At 37.9% G+C, this 21508-nt stretch overlaps 1 protein-coding gene across 7 annotated transcripts in view; it reads right to left on the bottom strand.

The window, feature by feature from the left end:
- Window positions 1-21234, bottom strand: part of PALS1 (protein associated with LIN7 1, MAGUK p55 family member) — a 75214-nt gene extending 53980 nt beyond the window's left edge. For 2 of the 7 annotated variants that reach the window (XM_025444219.3, XM_025444223.3), the window contains exons 1-2: window positions 21095-21234; window positions 13-98 (exon numbers count right to left, since the gene is read on the bottom strand). The gene's annotated coding sequence lies outside the window, so the exon portion shown is untranslated. Of the gene's footprint in view, window positions 1-12; window positions 99-8101; window positions 8170-20533; window positions 20717-21094 lie in introns of those variants that run through there. The other 5 variants (XM_025444221.3, XM_025444225.3, XM_025444220.3 and 2 more) reach the window with 5 other exon arrangements.
- Between the last annotated feature and the right edge of the window lie 274 nt (window positions 21235-21508).

The raw sequence follows: 21508 nt of genomic DNA, 5'->3' as shown, positions 1-21508 counted from the left end.
AAAAGAACTTACGTTATGCAAATTGGAAAGAACTTGTCTACTATCCTCTTAGTTTTTCTTCTCTGGTCTTTCACAGAACTCAGGCTAACTTTCTTACTCTGTAAAATAGAGGAGAGACAATCAAGTGTAAAGGTCTGCAGTATTTTTTAGGGGGAAAGAGTGAGACAGAAAGGTTAATTCAATACGATATCTAATTCTGTTTGTAGATGGGCTAGGATTTCTTGGTATGAAGCAGTAAAGCTGTAAATCCTCCCCAATATTTAATGAACATCAATTAAAATCATTGTAAATTACCTGAAATTATTGAGGAGAAAGAGGCAAGCATAACTGGTAAGACCTTTTGCAGATTATTTTTAATGATCCCTTTTGACCTCTAATTTAAGGCTCAAACAAAAATGCAGTTCATATTTTTTGTTTTAACTACAACTTCTGGACCAATTTTAAATATTTTTACTAGCTTACAATGCTGAGAAAATGAGAAGTTAAGGATCCAAAAAGATCCACAAGAATTTGACAGGAGCTGTAGTTAATTCAGAGAGGGAGATTTTGATGCTACACCAGACCAAGAGGAGAGGATCTTGCTGTCCCAATGATGCTTACATTCTGGCAGAGTAACAGATAATAAAGAGCAAACATGTAAGATACTTCAGATAAAGAACTAGAGAGAAAGTGTAACTAATATAATAAATAGTGATGTTTAGAAATGGATAACATTAGATAAGAAGGCCAGGGAAGGACTATTTTAGGAGGTGATATTTGCACTGAGACCTAAATGACAAAAAAAAAATGAGTCAGCTGTGGGATGATCCAGAAATAAAGGGTTCTAGGTTGAGGAAACAAAAAGTACATTTCTATATGGATATTACCAGGATCTCAATTTTAATATATCTCAAACTGACCTCAACTTCTTCCCTACTTTTGTTAATAATACCACTATCTCCAAGATTTGATCTTTTTCAAACTCTATTATCTAGTCTGTTGCTAAGATCTGTGGATTGTACAGTTTTTAGAATCCACTGAAGGGTGGCAAAATACTCCAAAATACTCCACTAGAAGATCATGTTCACAAAATGAAAAGGCATGCTAAAAAAAGGGAGAAATGTGTCTGCAAAATATTTATATTCACTATAAACACTCCTACATCTCATTAAGTCAAAAATCCCAATTTAAAAAAATTGGGCAAGTGATTTGACTACTTCACCAAAGAAGATACACAAGAGGCAAAAATGAACATTTGGAAAGATACTCAAAATCATTTTTTAAAAAAAGACTTTATTTACTTTGAGAGAGAGGGAGAACACAAAGGGGGGGGGGTTACAGACTCCCCACTGAGCAGGAAACTTGACAAAGGGCTAGATCCCAGGACCGGGGGATCATGACCTGATGCTAAGGCAGATGCTTAACCGACTGAGCTACATACACCATCGCCCCTCAAAATAATTAAGTTTTGAAAAAGACTAATGTATATTTATATACACTGTGTATTCAAAACAATTCATATATTCATATCATATTTAAAAAAACCTGTGAAATGAATGAATGGCCCATATACCATCTTTACAAAAAAGAAACTTTATGTATATCTAAAATTAAGTAAATACGAGTTAAAACTCAAATATATTTGGGCTAGTCATGCAAAGTATTTAACTCAGAAATTCTTACTGACAACTTAAAAAATTCAGTGAGAAAGTGCTCCATTTGCTTATATCAAATACAAAGTTGAAGGTCTTTGGAGATACTCAGGACCACAAATTCACAGGAGGAACTGGTTAAAAGCCAAACAGTATCAAAGATATCAAATGGTTGGTTACTTGAACTCCCCATTATCACCTTCAACCACTTGGTAATAAAAGATTAAATGAGTCCAAAAGGTTAGTCAAGTTTTTGAAAAGGTATAGGACAAAAGGTAATTTATAACATTTTCAAACTGACCAGAAATGGATTTTTAAACATGTGGGATAAAGTTACTTTTAATATGGCTTTCTAGTATATTGCTACCAATCAAGAATATATATGGCCTAGTTAGAGAACAAGAACAGTCTTGATAAGGAATAGAGCCAGAGTAAAAGATAGAAGATAACGGCAGAGTTGACTCTGAATGCTAAGCTAAATTGTTTGAATTTTCTCCTGTAAGCAAGGAGAAAAGGAAAACTATGGGTTTCTGAGTTAAAAAAACAAAAACAAAAACAAAAAAACAACAGAAAATTGGCTTTTTACAAAGTTAAATCTATACTGTAACCGGAGTTGGCCAAGGGAAATGTAAGTAGAGCAACCAATTGAGATAATGTTTTAATACTTTATGCATGGGAGGATAAAGGAAGTAGCAGAAGGAATGAAAAAGGGATAACTTCAAACAATGGTTATTACAAATGATGACTTGACAGGATTTAGAGACCAGGAGCCAAATATAATTCCAAAATACTGAGCATGACAATTGAACCTGGGAGAAATTATGGGACATTAAAACAGAAGAATTCAGAGAATAAGATTTTTCTCCTTGGGAAGGAGAGGAGGAGGATGTGGAGAATTGGAAAGAGGATAAATTCCATTTTAAAGGGTAACTTTGGCAGGCTGTTAACTGCTAGACAGGGAAACCTAAGAGGACAGGCTAGAAATGAAAATTTGTAAGTAATTTACACATTTATACCTTACATTTGTAAAGCTTTTCAGTTTCCCTAATAAATTCAAGCACATTATCTCATCTGATCTCCAGTTTCCCTGAAAGGTAAGCAGGCTAGATATCTCCATTTTCCAGAAGATATGTAGACATTGCAAGTTAAGTCACAGAGCTACAAATAACAGAACAGGAACTAAAATCCAGATCAGTGAACCCTTATGTGGATCCACAGTGGAATGTTAGTTATACCTCTGTAAGATGATACTACCCTGACTACATACTTCTTTCAAAAATCACATAATTACATCATTCTTTTACTTTTAAAATATGATTAGAGAGAATTCATCTTTCAACTGCTTCATAAAATGACACAATAATTAATTTCACTTATATGTTAACAGACTACAAGTTTACTGTAACACCAAGCTATGATAGCATGCCATCTATTGCTCAGAGTTTCTAAATATTCAGCAAAGGAGAGGTAGTCAAGTGGAGAAATGGCAGAAATGCATATAAACTTCTCCTCATTTGAAGACTAACACTAAGCTACAAATATTTCAGTTTCCTAGTGACATTTTTAAAATGTTATACTCTATTCTATATTGCTCCAATATCAGTATGTGCTGCCAAACTAAGCCACATGTCCTACCTTGACAAACTGTTAACAATAAAATGCTACTTTATACCATGAAAAATGAATACCGTAAAAATTTAGACAGACTAATCCTGTCAGATAAATTAGTTGTCCCTCAGGGTCATATTAAGTATTGCAAATCATAATTGTAATATCCCTAAATATGTTAATAATTAATTACACTAACTCCCATCAACTCTCCCTCCATAATATCTCACATATAACCCTAGCTTCTCATACCACTACCTTAAATCATATTTATATTATCCCTCTCACAGGTTTTTCTATGAACTTCAAGAGTCACCCCAATCTTGGTCTTTCCAGTTGCCACATACTTTGCACAGATGACCCTTGCATAACATGGGAGTTAAGAGTTACTAACTACTCACAGTCTACTGTTGACAGGAGCCTTACTGATAATATAAACAGTTGATTAACACATATTTTGTATATGTATCATATACTCTATCCTTACAATAAAGCTAGAGAAAAGAAAATGTTACTAAGATAATAAGAAGAAAATACATTTATAGGACTGTACTGTATTTATCGAAAACAAAAACAAAAACAAAAACAACTGGCACACAAGTGGACCCAGGCAGTTCTAAACTGTGTTGTCCAAGGGTCAACTCTACTGCTGAATAAATTTTCCTGAAGCATGCCTATTATCATGGGTGTCCCTTTTCAAAAGTTTTTGTTGCCTTTCCCTTTTCTTAAGCTACTGTTTACCACAGTTTACTATATACCATTCATTCACTGTGCTAAGTACCTAGTTTGCATTATTATCTCATTTAACCCTCACGACCATCTCTTGGCTGAATTTTCTAACTTAGTAAAGACAGTAACTTGTCCAATGTCAAAAGCTAAATGGTGCAGCTGGGCCTCAAACTGAATTCTTTTTGACTCCAGGTACTTTAACAATTTCTGGAGAACCCATTTCAAATTCTTTAGCCTGTCATTCAAATGGCTCCTCTTGAATTAGTCCTAGAATACTTTGCCCCCACTGTTTCTCCCTTTCTTATCTTCCAAATGGAACTACTTGCTATTTCCAGTACAAGCCCTACAATTTTCCACCTCCACAGCTTTGACATATTGTTTCTTATACTCAGGGAAAAAAAATCCTTCCTGTTCATTTCTTTATCTGTTAAAATTTCCCTCTACCATTAAGTCTTATGAAATCTTCCTTATTCCTGCCCGCTCCCACCCACAACCTACACTTCTAGGATACTTAATCTATGTCCCTGCTGTAGCATTTATTTACACATTTCCTTCTCCTCATTAAGTTATATTTCCCTTTTTTGTTAAATCACTAATGTATCCCCCTACATTCTGATAGAAGAATCAAAATACTCTTTAATGTACATATTCAAATCAGGTAACCTACCAGTTTCTGTTTTTTTAAGTTATATCCTTATATCCTTTCTGGAGTCCACCATTCTCTAGCTCTAAGCTGGATATTTTCTGTGTCCAGATTCACTTGTCCTCTCCATTGGCTCCAGGTGTGAGAAGGCTGACCTCCACAGACTGCATTATTCATGTTTTCTTATCTTCTGGCTTCCAGTAGGGCTTAGCTATAGAGAAATACCCACTGGGAGGGAGGAGAGAAGGTTGGGTTCTTTATCCCCCTAGCTTCCTCCTGTGATTTGGCAGAGGTCATATTCCTCTAAGGCCACAGTTCCCACTAGGTGGCTCCTCTCCTAAGGTAGTAACTCTGGTAAATTCCAGTAACTACTCCCTCCCTTGCCCATTCAAGCCTAGGCTTAGTAATAAGCATCCTGCTGTTGCTCACATTGAGATGCTTCTTAGTTCCCTAACCTCAACCTACATCTCTGTAAACAGTCCCTTCATTAAACTCTCTTCCATTACACAGGTTGATTTTGCCATCTGTTTTCTACATGGGATCTGACAAAAACATACTCCAGTCTAAATTTATTCTCTAAGTCATCTTCATTCATTCATCTTTATCCTAACAAATTCTCCTCACCTCTTTCCTCTTCATCTATTCCCTTCTCCTTGAGAAACCTCCAAAAGTTTCCTAAGAAAGGGTACATGAGGGTAAATTTCTTAAGACCTTGATTTACATGGTACCAGAGCAGATTACACCTTCTTTGAGTTACTTTCATTTTGAATCCTTGTCCCCAACCTTAATTCTTCACAGCTTCTCTTGACTTCTGGGTCTGCCTTTTTGTTGTTCTCTCCATGGAAATATTTATAGTGAGAGTGACCCTTTTCTTCCAATTTAGAGCAGGAAGAAAAACAGGTAGCATAAATATGTAAAAATATTTATCTTGGTATAAGGTTTCTGTGTGTCTGTGTGAGTGATGAATCATGTCCACGTTGGAAACAACAAAAGAAAATAGACATTATGTACTGTTGACTCTATAAACCAGTACCATGTTATGAAGAACAATTCTGCAAAGTCTACTAAAAACTTTAAATAAACCTTTGATCAGTTCTTTCTCTAGAAATGTGTCCTCTAAAGTATGTTTAGAACAATGTAGATATGTTAATCATGTTTTTAACTATAAATTTAATAAAATCTAAACACAGATCAAGTATTTTCAATGAAAACTTATCATTGTAACTGAGATGTGCCATCAGTATAAAATACACACTGGATTTCAAAGACTCTGTGTGGAAAAAAAATACGCAAAATATCTCATTAATTATTTTTAATATATGTGGAAATGGTAATATTTTATACATGTTAAAATAAAATATACTATTAAAATAAATTTCAACTGTTTCTTTTAAAATTTCTTAATGTGGCTGCTAGTGTTGAAGCTCTATGAGCTGACATGGAACAAAATCAAGTGAATAAAGACAGCTTCAGAATGGTGTTTATGTATCATATCACTTTTACAAATGCATATAAAAGATGTTTATAAAGTCATTAACAAAATATCTAGGGACGCCTGGGTGGCTCAGTGGTTGAGCGTCTGCCTTCAGCTTAGGGCATGATCCTGGAGTCCTGGGATAAAGTGCCGCATCGGGCTCCCTATTTGGAGCCTGCTTCTCCCTCTGCCTATGTCTCTGCCTCTCTCTCAGTCTCTCATGGATAAATAACAAAAATTTTTTTAATCTAGAAAAATAAGCATAATACCATTTTCACTTAATATCTATGAAAAGCAAAGATAACAGACCTCTCAGGTTTTACTTTTTTATTTGCAGTTATGTACTGAGTATCTTACAAAATGTTGACCAAAATAATAAATGTGTTACTTTTATAATTTGGAGGAAAACCACAGATAATACCTTTTTGAAAGGAAAAAAAAAAACCATAGAAACTTTAAATTACAACTCCCTTCTTAAAGTCTATAAAAATTAGCAGCAGTAACAAAGCCCTTTCAAGAGTTCTGGTTTCAGGCAGCCCGAGTGGCTCAGCGGTTTAGTGCCGCCTTTGGCCCAGGGCGTGATCCTGGAGACCTGGGAGTCTGCTTTTCTCTCTGCCTGTGTCTTTGCCTCTCTCTCTCTCTGTCTCTCATGAATAAATAAATAAAATCTTAAAAAAAAAAGAGTTCTGGTATCTTTTCACAAAAATAAGTAATCAAAATATTATGCCTACAGGCATAAACATTAATTTCATAAACAGTACAAAAATAAAATAATTCCTAAGAAAAGAAAAAAAAGAATTCTTTTTTTTTTTAATTTTTATTTATTTATGATAGTCACAGAGAGAGAGAGAGAGGCAGAGACACAGGCAGAGGGAGAAGCAGGCTCCATGCACCGGGAGCCCGACGTGGGATTCGATCCCGGGTCTCCAGGATCGCGCCGTGGGCCAAAGGCAGGCGCCAAACCGCTGCGCCACCCAGGGATCCCGAAAAAAAAGAATTCTTAAAGCACTTAAACAATCATTAAGAGCATGACTCTTTCATACTCAGGGCTTCCTCTAACACACAATAATGAATATGCTACATCTTTAAAAATGAGAGGCAATCAGTTTACCATAAGAATAAGAGCAATAATTATAAGAATAAAGAGCAAAGGGGACCACCTATACTTTAAAATATAAAAGTCAGGTTCATAATTTTGATAGTATTGATCGTTTCATCATGTTAATAATGCACAGTGACAAACTCTCAAAAATTCCCAACTAACCAAACTCCTATGACTATTGGTTTGCTTTCTTGATACCTATTTCTATACCTATTCCATAGATTTTCTCCATCCCCTTTAATCTTGGGTATCAATCCTTCAGATAATTACTTTCCCTCAAACACATATACCATGGGTTTCAGGTCTGTAAAAACACACTGTAAGAGATTCCAACTTTTGACCTCAAGTGATTTACAGCTTACTAGAGAAAAAATATGCTCTAAAGGTCAGCATTTCAGTAGATGATTACCTCTACCTAGATGGCTTATGAGTATGCAATTCAACAAGTGGCCATAAAAATGAGAGAAGTTTGCCTTGCCATTAAGAAAGTACCTAATAACCATTTCTGATATCAGAACAAGAATATTAAGCAAAATTAATAGTAAATATTCATATCTATTGCTATATACAAATTAGACTAAAGAAGGAACAATGGAGAGTACTTTCAGGGCCAGAATTAGGATTGTAATCATCAGAACAGGAATGAAGAATCTAAGAAAGAAGACTGACAATACAAACATGACTAAGTTTAGAATCCACTGAACTTTCAGTACTGTTGTACTGCTGATGGAGGGCATGAATAATGTTCTGATTTTGACCAGATAGTATTAGAAGGAAAGAAAACATAAGGGGAATATTATGCAACAAGAGAAATAAGAACAAAAGGTCAATTTTAAAGGTTACTGTACTGCAAATCCTATAGAGCTAAAAAGGATTACTAAAGCATACTTTCATTCAATAATACAAGTACTCACTTGGTACAAAATCGTGGATAGTTGCCGACAAGAAAAAGATTGCTAAGGCAGTCTTCATCCTTAAGAAACTTAAAATTAGTATGAAAATCAGATAAGCAAATAAACAAAACCCCTATATAATTGCAATGCTATTCGATAAGTGCTATACTAACAATGCAGAAAATGCTACAAAAATTACGTGCAGTACTAGTAAGAGCATCCTAATATAAATGAGAAAGAATGTAGAAGATACAAAACCCATTCATCACACAAAAGGGGAAAAAAGTAAAATATTAAGACAAACACATTGATATTTGAAAAATTAGACAAATGCTTTATTTAAATGTAAGACTTTAAATTATGGTAATGAAACTCAATTCTGTGAATGCCTATTTTAAAATGTGTAGTAAAAATTACCTAGTGAAAAACACTCTAATGATTGAGTCAATACAAGAAACTGATAAAACCAAGTAACAAAGTAACACTTGATCTCACAATGCATGTAAGCTGTTTATAAATAAGGCAACAAATTATTTCCCCCACTGACTTTCACTGTTATTTCAAAGATGAACTTTATTTCAACACACAATACAATTCTTCATCACTGAATCAGTTTATGACACCTGATTCACACAATTCCTATAAAACTGCTTAATCAGGGGATCCCTGGGTGGCGCAGCGGTTTCGCGCCTGCCTTTGGTCCAGGGCGCGATCCTGGAGACCCGGGATCGAATCCCACGTCGGGCTCCCAGTGCATGGAGCCTGCTTCTCCCTCTGCCTGTGTCTCTGTGACTCTCTCTCTCTCTCTCTGTGACTATCATAAATTAAAAAAATAAAAATAAAAAAAACTGCTTAATCAAGTTATTGACTACTCAAAATATATTTATTAAAATTTATGAAAATGCAGTTCAGGGATCCCTGGGTGGCTCAGCGGTTTAGCGCCTGCCTTCAGCCCAGGGTGTGATCCTGGAGTCCCGGGATCAAGTCCAGCATGGACTCCCTACATGGAGCCTGCTTCTCCCTCTGCCTATGTCTCTGCCTCTCTCTCTCTCTCTCTCTCTCTCTGTGTCTCTCATGAATGAATAAATAAAATTTTTTTAATAAAATTTTTTAAAAAGACATTCTTTAAAAATAAATAAAAATAAAATAAAATGCAGTTCACTGCTTATCGCATGTGAATGTCACAAACTAGGTTTGTATTCTACCTTCCCCTTATCTAATATTTACGGAGTGCTTAATACACACCAAGGCACTACGCTTTTTTTTTTTTAAAGTAGGCTCCATACTCAGCATGGAGCCCAATGCAGGGCTTGAACTCAAGACCCTGGGATCAAGAGTCATATGCCTAACAGTCATCCAAGTGCCCCTATGCTAACCCTTCTTTTTTTTTTTTTTTAATTTTTATTTATTTATGATAGTCACACACACAGAGAGAGAGAGAGGCAGAGACATAGGCAGAGGGAGAAGCAGGCTCCACGCACCGGGAGCCCGATGTGGGATTCGATCCCGGGTCTCCAGGATCGCGCCCTAAGCCAAAGGCAGGCGCCAAACCGCTGTGCCACCCAGGGATCCCTAACCCTTCTTGATATAGCATCTCAGTTAATCCTCAAATTAAGGCTCCGAAGGGGATGAAAATATGCCACCCCCAAATGTGATGCCTTGACATAAGGATTTTTTTAAGCTAAAGGCAATTAAGGAAAAAAAAAAAAAAAACTCTTCGGCTCTCCCTTTATCTGGCTAAAAAAAAGCAGGGCATAAATTTCCTTTTGTAATGGTACCAGGAAAAGCTTAATCCTGGGAGAGGATTATCAATGGAGAAAGCTCCAAGTTAAATCTGTATATCAAACCTTACTAAAATAAACTTTATCTTCCTTTATTGCCCCCACAGATTTACCTTTCCACATTTTTTTAGCCCTTAAAGGCCTAAACCTGTTTTCCTTTGTCTTGCTACTTCTCCACAACTTATTGGTTAGCCTCACTGCTTTTTTGGGTCTTCATTCTTTTCTATTAAGGTCTCCATATCCACAGTCAGTAATAAGTCCTTTTTCCTGTTATTCTGCCTTTCATCACAGTGAACCTAGAAGGTTTTTCCTCCCCTACATCCCTCTGAATCAGGCACTAATATAATCCCTATTCTGCAAATAAGGAGTCAGACTTTGATAAGCTAATGTGCCCAGAGTCACACACAAGACAAGAAGGTATTACAGCATAAATCTGACTCTACAGCCTGGGTACTTAATCCATGCAAGGACTGTAACCACACCATTATGCCTGTCAGTAAAGACCCTAGGAAAAGCAAGAACAAGCCACTACAAATTTATCTGTTTGCATGTATATCTTTGTAGAGAAAGTTAATCAAGAATATGTGAAAGTTAGACATCCCCGTTACACACATTTATGGCCAACACAGGATAAATGGAATTGTGTTTTGAATCTCAAATTCTATCACATTATAGGGGGTGACTAGGTTAGAACAGTCTCTGGTATTAAGCTCACAAGCAAAGCTAAAGTTTAAACAAGTAAATGATAAACGTGCAAACTGGGAACAAGCATCTATTCTGTGCCATATTAAGCAGTGAGATACTAAGATAATGACAATAGCTCCTACCCCTTCAGGAGCATGCAATTTACAGGTTCAAGACTCTTCATTTTAATTCAAGTACATCTTAAACACTAAATCATAAATGGCCTTCCCCAAAAAGATTTTCATTTTACCAAAAAGACACTATTAAAATAAATCTCAAAATAGTCTAAAATATAGGCAAAGTAGAAAAATCCAAGGACTTTGAAGTCAAACTGAATTCAAATCCTTGCTATCACTTGCAATAAGACTTTGGATAAAACAGTTAATCTCTTGGAGCCTCTGTTTCCTCATTTGTAACAGGGAGACTAGGGATCCCTGGGTGACGCAGCGGTTTGGCGCCTGCCTTTGGCCCAGGGCGTGATCCTGGAGACCCGGGATCGAGTCCCACGTCGGGCTCCCGGTGCATGGAGCCTGCTTCTCCCTCTGCCTGTGTCTCTGCCTCTCTCTCTCTCTGTGACTATCATGAATGAATAAATAAAATCTTTAAAAAAAAAAAAAAAACAGGGAGACTACTGATAAAACATTACAATGTAGCAGTTAATATTTAAAATATATACAAAAGATATACATACTGCATAACACATTAAGAGGGGCAAGGGATACTGTTCTAGTAAGAGAGAAAAGCAAAAAGTACCGTGATTTAGCCAAATGATTTACTACTCTTACTATAAAGTGTAAAAAGGTAAGTTATAATGTATAAATGGGTAAGGTATACAAGGAACACTGTCCCTTCAAGATGCCTACAAAGAATTATCAAATTTCCTTTCATAAACTCTTAAGTATCTATTGATTACTTTTAAAGTGAATCATTATTTTGAAAACATCTGCAGGTCACTCATATAGCCCTTAGATGAATCACCTGGATTAGAGGTTTAAATCTAATTTCCATGAATCCCGATACTATATACACAACATTTATGTGTTTCAGGAGAAGGGTCCAAAGAACCATCTGATTCGCAAAACATTAGCAGTAGTTATGTGCATGATCAGTATTAATAAAATGTAATTTACATAATTTTCAGAGAGTGTACTCATAGGAGGCAATTATTTTAAATGAATGCAGTCTTAAATGAACTTCTGGAGCATACAAGCAAAATATAGAAAGCCTACTTCTTAGGTCAAATCAAAGTAATGCATTTTAAAAATGATTTTGGTTATTTAAAGAGAGAGTGTATGTATGTGCATGTTGAGAGTAGGGGGAGGTGCAGAGGGGGAGGAAGAGGGACAAGCAGACCTGCTGCTGGGCATGGAGCCCCACTCAGGCTGGATCCTACCACCCCTGAGATCATGACCTGAGCCAAAATCAAGAGTCTGACACTAACCCACTGACCCATCCATGTAGGCGTCCTCAAAGTCATGATTTTAAAGTGATATTATCATTTCCTGTGACAGTGTAAAACCTTCAAAATATGAAATTATATTTCAACACAAATTCTAATTTTTTTAAAAGATTTTATTTATTTATTCATGAGACACACACAGAGAGAGAGGGAGAGGCAGAGACACAGGCAGAGGGAGAAGCAGGCTCCATGCTGGGAGCCCGAAATGGGACTTGATCCCAGGTCTCCCGGCCAAAGGCAGCCCTAAACTGCTGGGCTACCCGGGCTGGCCCAAATTCTAATTTTTTTGATGTGAAGCCAAGCAATTATAACTTATATCAAAAAAAGCTCTAATTTAGGGGCAGCCCCGGTGGCGCAGCGGTTTGGCGCCGCCTGCAGCCCGGGGTTTGATCCTGGGGACCCTGGATCGAGTCCCACATCGGGCTCCCTGCGTGGAGCCTGCTTCTCTGTCTGCCTGTGCCTCTGCCCCTCTCTCTCTCTGTGTCTCTATGAATAAATAAAATCTTAAAAAACAAAACATTAAAAAAGCTCTAATTTAAAATAATTTGGCTATAAATATAAACACGATTATTTCTAATTCTTTTAAAATATATATATGTTTAAAGGTTTTATTTATTTGAGTGAGAGGGAGAGAAACCATGAGCTGGGGAGTGAGTTGAGGGAGAGGGAAAAGCAGACTCTCCACTGAGCAGGGAGCTCCACATGGGGCTCGAATGCAGGACCCTGGGATCATGACCTGAGTGGAAGGCAGACACTTAATTAAATGAGCCACTCAGGTGACCCTCTGTTATTCTAATAATTTCTAATATCTGGAATAACTATTTAGACATACTACAGACTTATAAAACCTGAATTTCCTTAATTATTTCATATCTGTCGATTTGTTACAAAGCACCGTGCAGCAATAAAACTCAGGGAGAAGAAGTACATACTTATTAAGTATCTACTATGTGCCAGAAAATTTTGCTCTGTGCCTTGTATACCTTATTTTAACCTTTTCAATCATCTTCTGAGGTGGCAACATGTTACAGATGAGGAAACTAAGAGCTTGGGAATTACAGCATGTACTAACTTCCCAACTCAGTACATGACTACAATTATTTTCATTTCTTCTGCTTTTTGTCTAAAACAAAAATAGGCAAACTAAGCCCATGGGTCAAATCAGGCACACCCTGTTTTTATAAAGTTTTATTGAAATAATCATTCACTTCTTTGGTTGCCTTTGCACTGTCACAGCAGAGTTGGATAATTGCAATAGAAATTATATGGCCCCCGGGACGCCTGGGGTGGCTTGGTGGTTGAGCGTCTGCATTTAGCTCAGGGCATGATCTCGGAGTTCTGGGATCGAGTCCCACATCGGGCTCCCTGCATGGAGTCTGCTTCTCCCTCTGCCTCTTTCTCTGTGTCTCTCATGAATAAATAAAGAAAATCTTTAAAAAGAAAGGAAAGGGGAGAGGGAAGAGGGGAGAAGGAAAGAAAGGGAAGGAAGGGAAGGAAGGGAAGGAAGAAAGGAAGAAAGGAAGAAAAATTATATGGCCCCCAAAGCATAAATATTTAGTATCTGGCCCTTTACAGAAAGTTGTTAACCCCTGCCTAAAAGGATCAAAAATGCCAAGAACCTCAGAGGACTCAAAACTTCAATGTTTAGGGTTTTGGGAACAACTATTAACCTAATAAAGGAACTTTAAAATTATATGAGACAAAAAGCCAAACTGCTTGAATTTAATAATGATTCAATCACACAATGAGCACAAATTTACAAAAATGATAAAATTAAACAGCTTGATTATGAGATTTCTGAAAACTTATTTTCATAATTAAACTGTCTTCTGTAGTTTGAATTGATGGAGGAAAACTTCACAATTCAAAATGTTAAAATATATCTAATGAGCATGCATCTTTTTTTACCACATACCTAAATTTTTCATGAACATCTTCAGTATAGCAAAAGAGAGACTTTTTCTAACAATTTAAATTTCACTTCATACTTTTTGATTTAATACATTTATTAAATTCATTCTACTCTAAGACAAACATATATATAATTTCTCAAGTCTACAGGTGATTTTCTCGTGTGAGAAAGGAGCCTGGGTTTTTGCTATTGTTGTTGTTGTTGTTTTTTTTTTTTTAATTACCATTGCTTTTATTCCAAGTAAAAATCCAATTAAATAATTTTATCTTCATTCAAAATATACTTCAGTATTCAAATACTAATGTATTGTTTAAATAAATAACTTTCCTAAATTAACTCAGCATGAGGAATGCTTGACTACAATGATACAAATAACATTTTCTTTCTTCATTTAGTAATTTTAAACAGGAATCCTTCAGTGGTAAACTACAGTCTACAAACTCCAGTATAGATCAAGAAAATTTAAAGTGTGCCCCACATTGGGCTCCCTGCTCCATGGGGCACCTGCTTCTCCCTCTGCCCCTCCTCCTTCTTGTGCTTTCTCTCCCTCACCCTCTCTCAAATAAATAAATAAAATTAAATTTAAAAAAAAGAAAACTTGGGATCCCTGGGTGGCACAGCGGTTTCGCGCCTGCCTTTGACCCAGGGCGCGATCCTGGAGACCCGGGATCAAATCCCACATTGGGCTCCCGGTGCATGGAGCCTGCTTCTCCCTCTGCCTGTGTCTCTGCCTCTCTCTCTGTGACTATCATAAAAAAATAAAAAATAAAGGATTTAAAAATAAATAAATAAATAAGAAAACTTAAGTCTTATCAATATGTAAAATTTACATAACTGTTAAGGAACATATTGACCCCTTTGACTTCATAAACATTTTAGTTCATAAAATCTCCTTCATTTTTAAGAATAAATGTTAATGTATATAAATCAAAGAAGAATAATCCAAAATTATTTTGTTTGAAACTACAGAGCTTTCCTAGAAACATGTAAGGCTAGTTCAATATTTGAAAATTAATCAGCATGAGTCACCATATTAACAGATTAAACATAAGAAATCCATATGATTACCTCAAGAGATGTAGAAAACACATTTCACAAAATTCAACATCTAGTCATGATAAAAATCCTAGGCAACATCTTGAAGAAAACTTCCTTAACCTAATCTAGAAAATCTACAAAATTACCTCCAGCTAACATCGTATTTATAATTTCTAAAAAAGATTTATTAATTTTAGAGAAAGGGAGGAAGTGAGCACAGGGGTGGGAGAGAGGGAGATAGAGAATTTCAAGCAGACTTCCCACTCAGCAGGGAGCCCTGATGCAGGGGCTCACTCTCAGGATGCTGAGATCATGACCCAAGCCAAAATCAAGAGTTGGATGCTTAACTGACTGAGCCACCCAGCTAACATCATATTTAAAGGTGAAAGACTGAATGTTTTTCCCTTTAAGATTGCAATGAAGGCAAAGATATTCCCTTTCATCACTCCTATTCAAACATTTCACTAGAATGTAAGATGTGCAGTAAGTGCAATAAATGAAGAAAAGGCATATAGATTAGAAAGAAAGTTCTTTATTCACAAAGGACACAACTATCTGCTTAGAAAAACCCTAAGAAATCTATCCTCAAAAAACCCTAGAACTAATGAATGAGTTTGGTAAAAACTGAGGATACAAAGTCAATATAAAAGAAATCAACTGTATTTCTATATACTAGCAATGATCAATTAGAAACCCATGTTGGGGTTTGTTTTTTTTTTTTTTTAAGATTCTATTTATTTATTTGCTAGAGAGCAAGCACGTACGCACAAGCAGGGAGAACAGCAGACAGAGGGGAAGGGAGAAGGAGGCTCCCTGCTCTGCAGAGAACCAGATGTGGGCTTGATCCCAGGACCCTGGGATCATGACCTGAACCGAAGGCAGATGCGTAACCACCTGAGCCACCCAGGTATGCCCCCTGCAACAAATTTGCTTTTGTTTTACAATTTTATTTATGGGGGGGGGGGGAGGGAAGGAGAGATAGGGAAAGGGAGAAGCAGGTTCCCCACAAAACAGGGAGCTTGACGCAGGGCTCAATCCCAGGACCCCAGGATCATGGGGCAGGCAGACACTTAACTGACTGAACCACCAAGGTGCCCTAAAACTTACCTTTCTTTTTTTAAAAGACCATTTATAATAGGACCAAAAAACTGAAATACTTAGGTATAGACTTAAATAAAATATTAGCAGGACCCATATGCTGAAAACTAAAAAACATTCATGAAAGGAAGCAAAGATCTGAGTAAACGGGAGAAAAATACTATGCTCATAGATTGGAAAACTCAATTTTGTTAAAACGTCATTATCCTAAAGTCGATCTGTAGATTAAACACAACCCCAATCAAAAGCCCAGCCGATTTTTTTTTTTTGTGGATATCAACAAGCTAATCCTAAAATTTATATGGAAAGGTGAAAGAACTAAAATAGCTAAAACTATTTTTTAAAAATAATAAAGTTGGGGAATTCACATTATCTGATTTCAAGACTTATTTTAAAACTACAGTAATCAAGACACTGTTACTGGCAAAGGATAAACATATCAATAAAACACAAGGGTCTAGAAATAGACCCACAAAAATGTAGTCAAATGGTTTTTGAACAGGAGACAAATGCACTTCCATGGAGAAAGGACAGTCTTTTCAACAAATGGTCTGAAACAGACCTGAACAAATAAATGAAACTCAACCTAAAATTCTCTTTATATAAAAACTAACTCAAAATGGAACACAGATTTAAATGTAAAATATAAAACTATAGTACTTATAGAAGAAAACAGAAGAGAAACCTTTGTGACCTTGTTTTAGACAGTGTGCTTATATATAATGTCAAAAGATCCATAAAAAAAAAAAAATGATACTTTGGACTTCATCAAATATAAAACCTTGGGATGCCTGGGTGACTCAGCAGTTGAGCGCCTGCCTTCAGCATAGGGTGTAATCCTGGAGTCCCAGGATCAAATCCCACATCGGGCTTCCTGCATGGAGCCTGTTTCCTCCTCTGCCTATGTCTCTGCCTCTCTGTGTCTCTCATGAATAAATAAATAAAATAAAATAAAATAGGGATCCCTGGGTGGCGCAGCGGTTTGGCGCCTGCCTTTGGCCCAGGGCGCGATCCAGGAGACCCTGGATCGAATCCCACGTCGGGCTCCCGGTGCATGGAGCCTGTTTCTCCCTCTGCCTGTGTCTCTGCCTCTCTCTGTCTCTGTGTCTCTCATGAATAAATAAATAAAACCTTTAAAAAAAAAATAAAAATAAAATAAAATAAAATAAATAAAATAAAATAAAACCTCTGTACTTCAAAAACCACTGTCAAGAGGATGGAAAAGGCAAGCAACAGACTGGGAGAAAAATCTCTGTAAATCACCTGGACTATAAAAAACTCTCAAAACTCAACACTTAGAAAATCCAATATTATTAAAATGGGCAAAAGATTTCACTTAACCAAAGAAGATACACAGATCAGTATATGAAACAATATTCAACATCATTAGTCAAAACAAAATGCAAATTTAAAAAAAGTGAGAAACTGCTACAAACCTATCAGAATGTAAAACTAAATAAACTGACCATACAAAGCTATGAGGACGTAAAGTAACTGGAATGAACATTCTTTATACATTGCTGGTAGGAATACCAGGCAGTTCAGCCAATTTGGAAAAGGTCTGCTATTTTAACAAATTACCACAAACTTAATGTTTTAAAATAACACAAATTTATTATTTTACAGTTCTGTGCTTTAAAAACTCTGACCTAGGTCTCCCTGCTCTAAAATCAGGACATTGGCAGAGCTGTGTTCTTTTCTGGAGGCTCCAAATGTTAATCCATTTCCTAGCCTTTTTGAGCTTCTAGAGACCACCACATTCCTTAGCTTATGGCTCTTCCCATGCTCAAAACAAAGAACTCTTCATCTCTCTGAAGCTGCCTCTGTTGTTAGATCTCTTTTTCTTATTCTACTGCTTCTTTCCCTTTTAAGAGCATTTGTGATACACTGGACCCACCTGGGTAAACTAGCATAATCTCCCTATTTTAAAGTCAACTGATTAGCAACCTTAATTCCACAGCAACTTTAATTTGCCTTTGCTATGTAACCTAATTTATTAACAGGTTCCAGGGATTTGGATAGCTTTGTGGGCCCTTATTCTGCCTACCACAGACCGGTTTTAAAGTAAAGTTAAACATATATTTACTATATAACCCAGAAATGAAGACTTATGTTCACACAAAAACCTGTTCCCAGAGACTTATAGCAACTTTTTCAGAGTTAATTTTTCTTTTTAATTTAAAAACTAACTCAAAAGTTCTCCAACTACTGGATAAACTGTGGTGCATCCCACAAACGAATACTATAATCAGCACTCAATCAGAAGGAAATGCTGATACACTCACAACATGGATGCCTACTCAACTGTAATATGTTAAATGAAAAAAAACCAGACTCAAAAGGCTAAATTCCAAATGATTCTGTTTATATAATAGTCTAGAAAAGAGACTATAGGGAAAGGCAGTAGATCATTAATTGCCAAGGGCTACAGGCAAGGGGCAGGTTGATTATAGAGGTGTAACTTAAGGGAATTTTATAAGTGCTGGACCTATACCTGATTTTGGTAGTTACACAACTCCATGCATTTGTCAAAACAACTGTACAACAAAAAGCATTAATTTCATTTCCTGCAAATTAGAAATAAAGTTAAAATCCTTTTTTTTTTTTTAAGATTTTATTTATTTTTTTTTGAGAGGGAGCACACAGAGGGAGAGGGAGTAGACTCCCTGCTGAGCAGGGAGCTCAACGTGGGGCTTGATCCCAGAACCCTGGGATCATGACCTGAGCCAAAGGCAGAAACTTTAACCAACTGAGTCACCCAGGCACCCCAGTTAATATCTTTTTAAAACAAAGAAAACGAAACATCATTTACCAGGCAGGCAGAAATTTTAAAACATGACCATGCTAATCTGACAATTCCAAGCATGGGCAAGGATGATTTATATACTGTTAGCAGGGATGTAAAATGTTAAATTTTAGAGAAAAATTTGGCTGCAGTTAGTAAAGCTGAAAATGCACATCAACCTATGGCCCAACAACTCCACTTACAGGTAGGTATACATTCTGGGGAAACCCTCACACCTGTGCTGGAGGAGACATGTACAAAGATATTCACTAAACATTGTTTGAAAAACTGAAAACAACACTTTAGTAGGGGAATAAATTAATAATGGTGGTCAGTGGTTATTAAGAAAAAGAAAGAAATGCATAAGGAAAAGGATCAACCCTGCTAGCTAACATTTTATGATTTTGAGAATAATTTATTGGTTTGTTAATCTAACAACAGTATATAGTGAAAAGAGCGCTGTACTTGGAATCTGGAGACAAGTATTTTAGCATTTAGTTCCAACTCTGCCACTAACAAGCAAACTGTGGACTACTTAACTATATAAACCTCACTTCCCTTTCCTGGAAAAGAGAGGTTAAGCTATACAACACTAAGAACTATTTCCAATTCAAGAATTCTATGTTTCAGTAAATATAGAGAAAAAATTATATTCCAAAGAATCTATGTTGAGAAACTATTTTTTCCCAGGCACCCTGAAATCAGAAACTATCAGAGAAATAGAACATCTTCGTATACTGATACATAAAATGGATCAAATTTCTTGGTATTTTTGTGATGAACTTTTTAACCAAGGTCATAAGTCAGAGAAAGAGCATATAAAGAGTTAAGCCCACCATACTGACTCAGGTCACTGTCATGTAAAACTCTCCGTTGTAATATTCTAAAGCAAGTTAATATAATTAATGAGTTCATTTTTACTTGCCAAGTTCAGGTCTGTCCAGCCAAAAGTCATTTAGATACATAGTAAAATTGACTTGGTTCTCTTTAGCTAAGATAAAATAATGAATTCCTTTTCCGATTTTTGCCTGTTTCATCTATGAAGAGCTGACGTTATAATTTAATAGCTTCAGCCTACTACCATAGTTTAAAGAGCCTTTTAAAACTTCATATGCCATGTCCACAGGGAACTAGTAAAAACAAAACAAAACAAAAAAAAAAAACCCAGTAGTTCATAATCCAAAAAAGCTTACTTAACAATTTCATTACCACCAATACTTAAACTTCAAAGACACCAATAACCACATGTCATTTGTTCCTATTGCAGAATTTAATAGGTTATTAAGTTCTGGTATAATCCAAAGGCATAATTAGGAGACTGTCATTAAAGCATGAAATTGCTTTTTTAAAAATCAGAAATATTAACACCTTTTACCTTGTGGGGAAAATCAAAATTTCTCAGGTCCTGTTCTACGGGATTTCCAAATCCTCACAATCCTAAAGGAGTACGGAGACAAAGCGCACACGCTAAGCTACTTCCAAAGACCTCTTAGCTATCAGATTTTAATTTTAGCGCCAAGTGCCAAGAAAAACCTTCCGACCGAAAACCTAAATTCCGTACACATTACTGTAAGCCAACCAACTGAACAGAAGGTGAGTTATTACTCTTAGCAAGTTACATAATTTGCGTCAAAGAGTGTCTAAAGCGTCTCTCATTAAACGAAGGTCACAATAATTTACAGGTTTCAAAGTTCACCTTGCAAACTTCGGGTGAATTATCGGAGACCATTAACGAGGTGAGACTTTAAAAGTGGACACAAGGAAGCAGGAACTGTTTGTTTCAAGAACGCAATAAGCAGCCGAATACCAGGGGCTGAGTCAGGCAGAGGAAAGCTGACTGCGTTCCGCCTCCTAAAGGAAAGTGGTCGCTCCGCCGGTTTCCCCCGCCCGGCCGCGGTCTCGGGGGCCGCGAACCCCAGGCGGGGGGCGCAGAGGGCAACGGAACTCCCGGCCGGGCCCCCTGCAGCGCGGGCGGGGAGGGCCGCGGCCCCCGGCAAGGTGGTCCCACGCCGAGGCAGAGCGAGCGGGCAGGGCCGGCGGCGTCCTCCTGAGGGACAAAGGTTGGGCTCACGCCCTCCGCGGCCGGCCGCGGCTCCCGCCGCCTGGGGCAGCCAGCCCTGCAGCCCCGGGTGCCGCCCGGGCCCGGGGGAGCGGCGTGTGGGGGAGGGGACGAGCCCCGCCGCCCCTCCCCCGCCGCGCTCCCCGGGACCTGTTGATTAAGATCTCCACAGAGTGCCGCGGCTGCTCCGCCTCTTACCTCTGCGCCACGGCGGCCGCCGATCCTCCCGCCCCGGCCGCTCCCACACACTGCACAAACGACAGCTCCCCGGCGGCACTTAAAACACCGGATAAAGAATCCAGAAACTCCCGATTCTCCACCTCACAAGCCTTAGACCCCGCCTCCGCCCCGCCGCCAGTCGCCGCCGTCCCCGCCGCCGCCGCCGCCGCCTGCGACTCCGCCTCGAGACCGCGCGAGACCAGCCCCCGCGGCCGCCGCGGGACCGCGCACGCGCCCCCGGGACGCTGGCGCAGCGGGCGCGCCTATCCCAGTTCCTCCTCGGCGCGCCCCGCCCCGCCCGCCGCTGGGCCGGGAGGCTGGCGCGGTTCGCCCAACCCCGCGCCGGCGTGGAGAGCGGGCCCGCTCATTGGCCCTCCGCAGTCCCGAGCGGCG

The sequence above is a fragment of the Canis lupus genome, chromosome 8 (assembly GCF_003254725.2).
Source record: "Canis lupus dingo isolate Sandy chromosome 8, ASM325472v2, whole genome shotgun sequence".
Taxonomy (NCBI): domain Eukaryota; kingdom Metazoa; phylum Chordata; class Mammalia; order Carnivora; family Canidae; genus Canis; species Canis lupus.
Note: the sequence above shows the minus strand (reverse complement) of the source record. Positions and strands in the feature narration are given on the sequence as shown.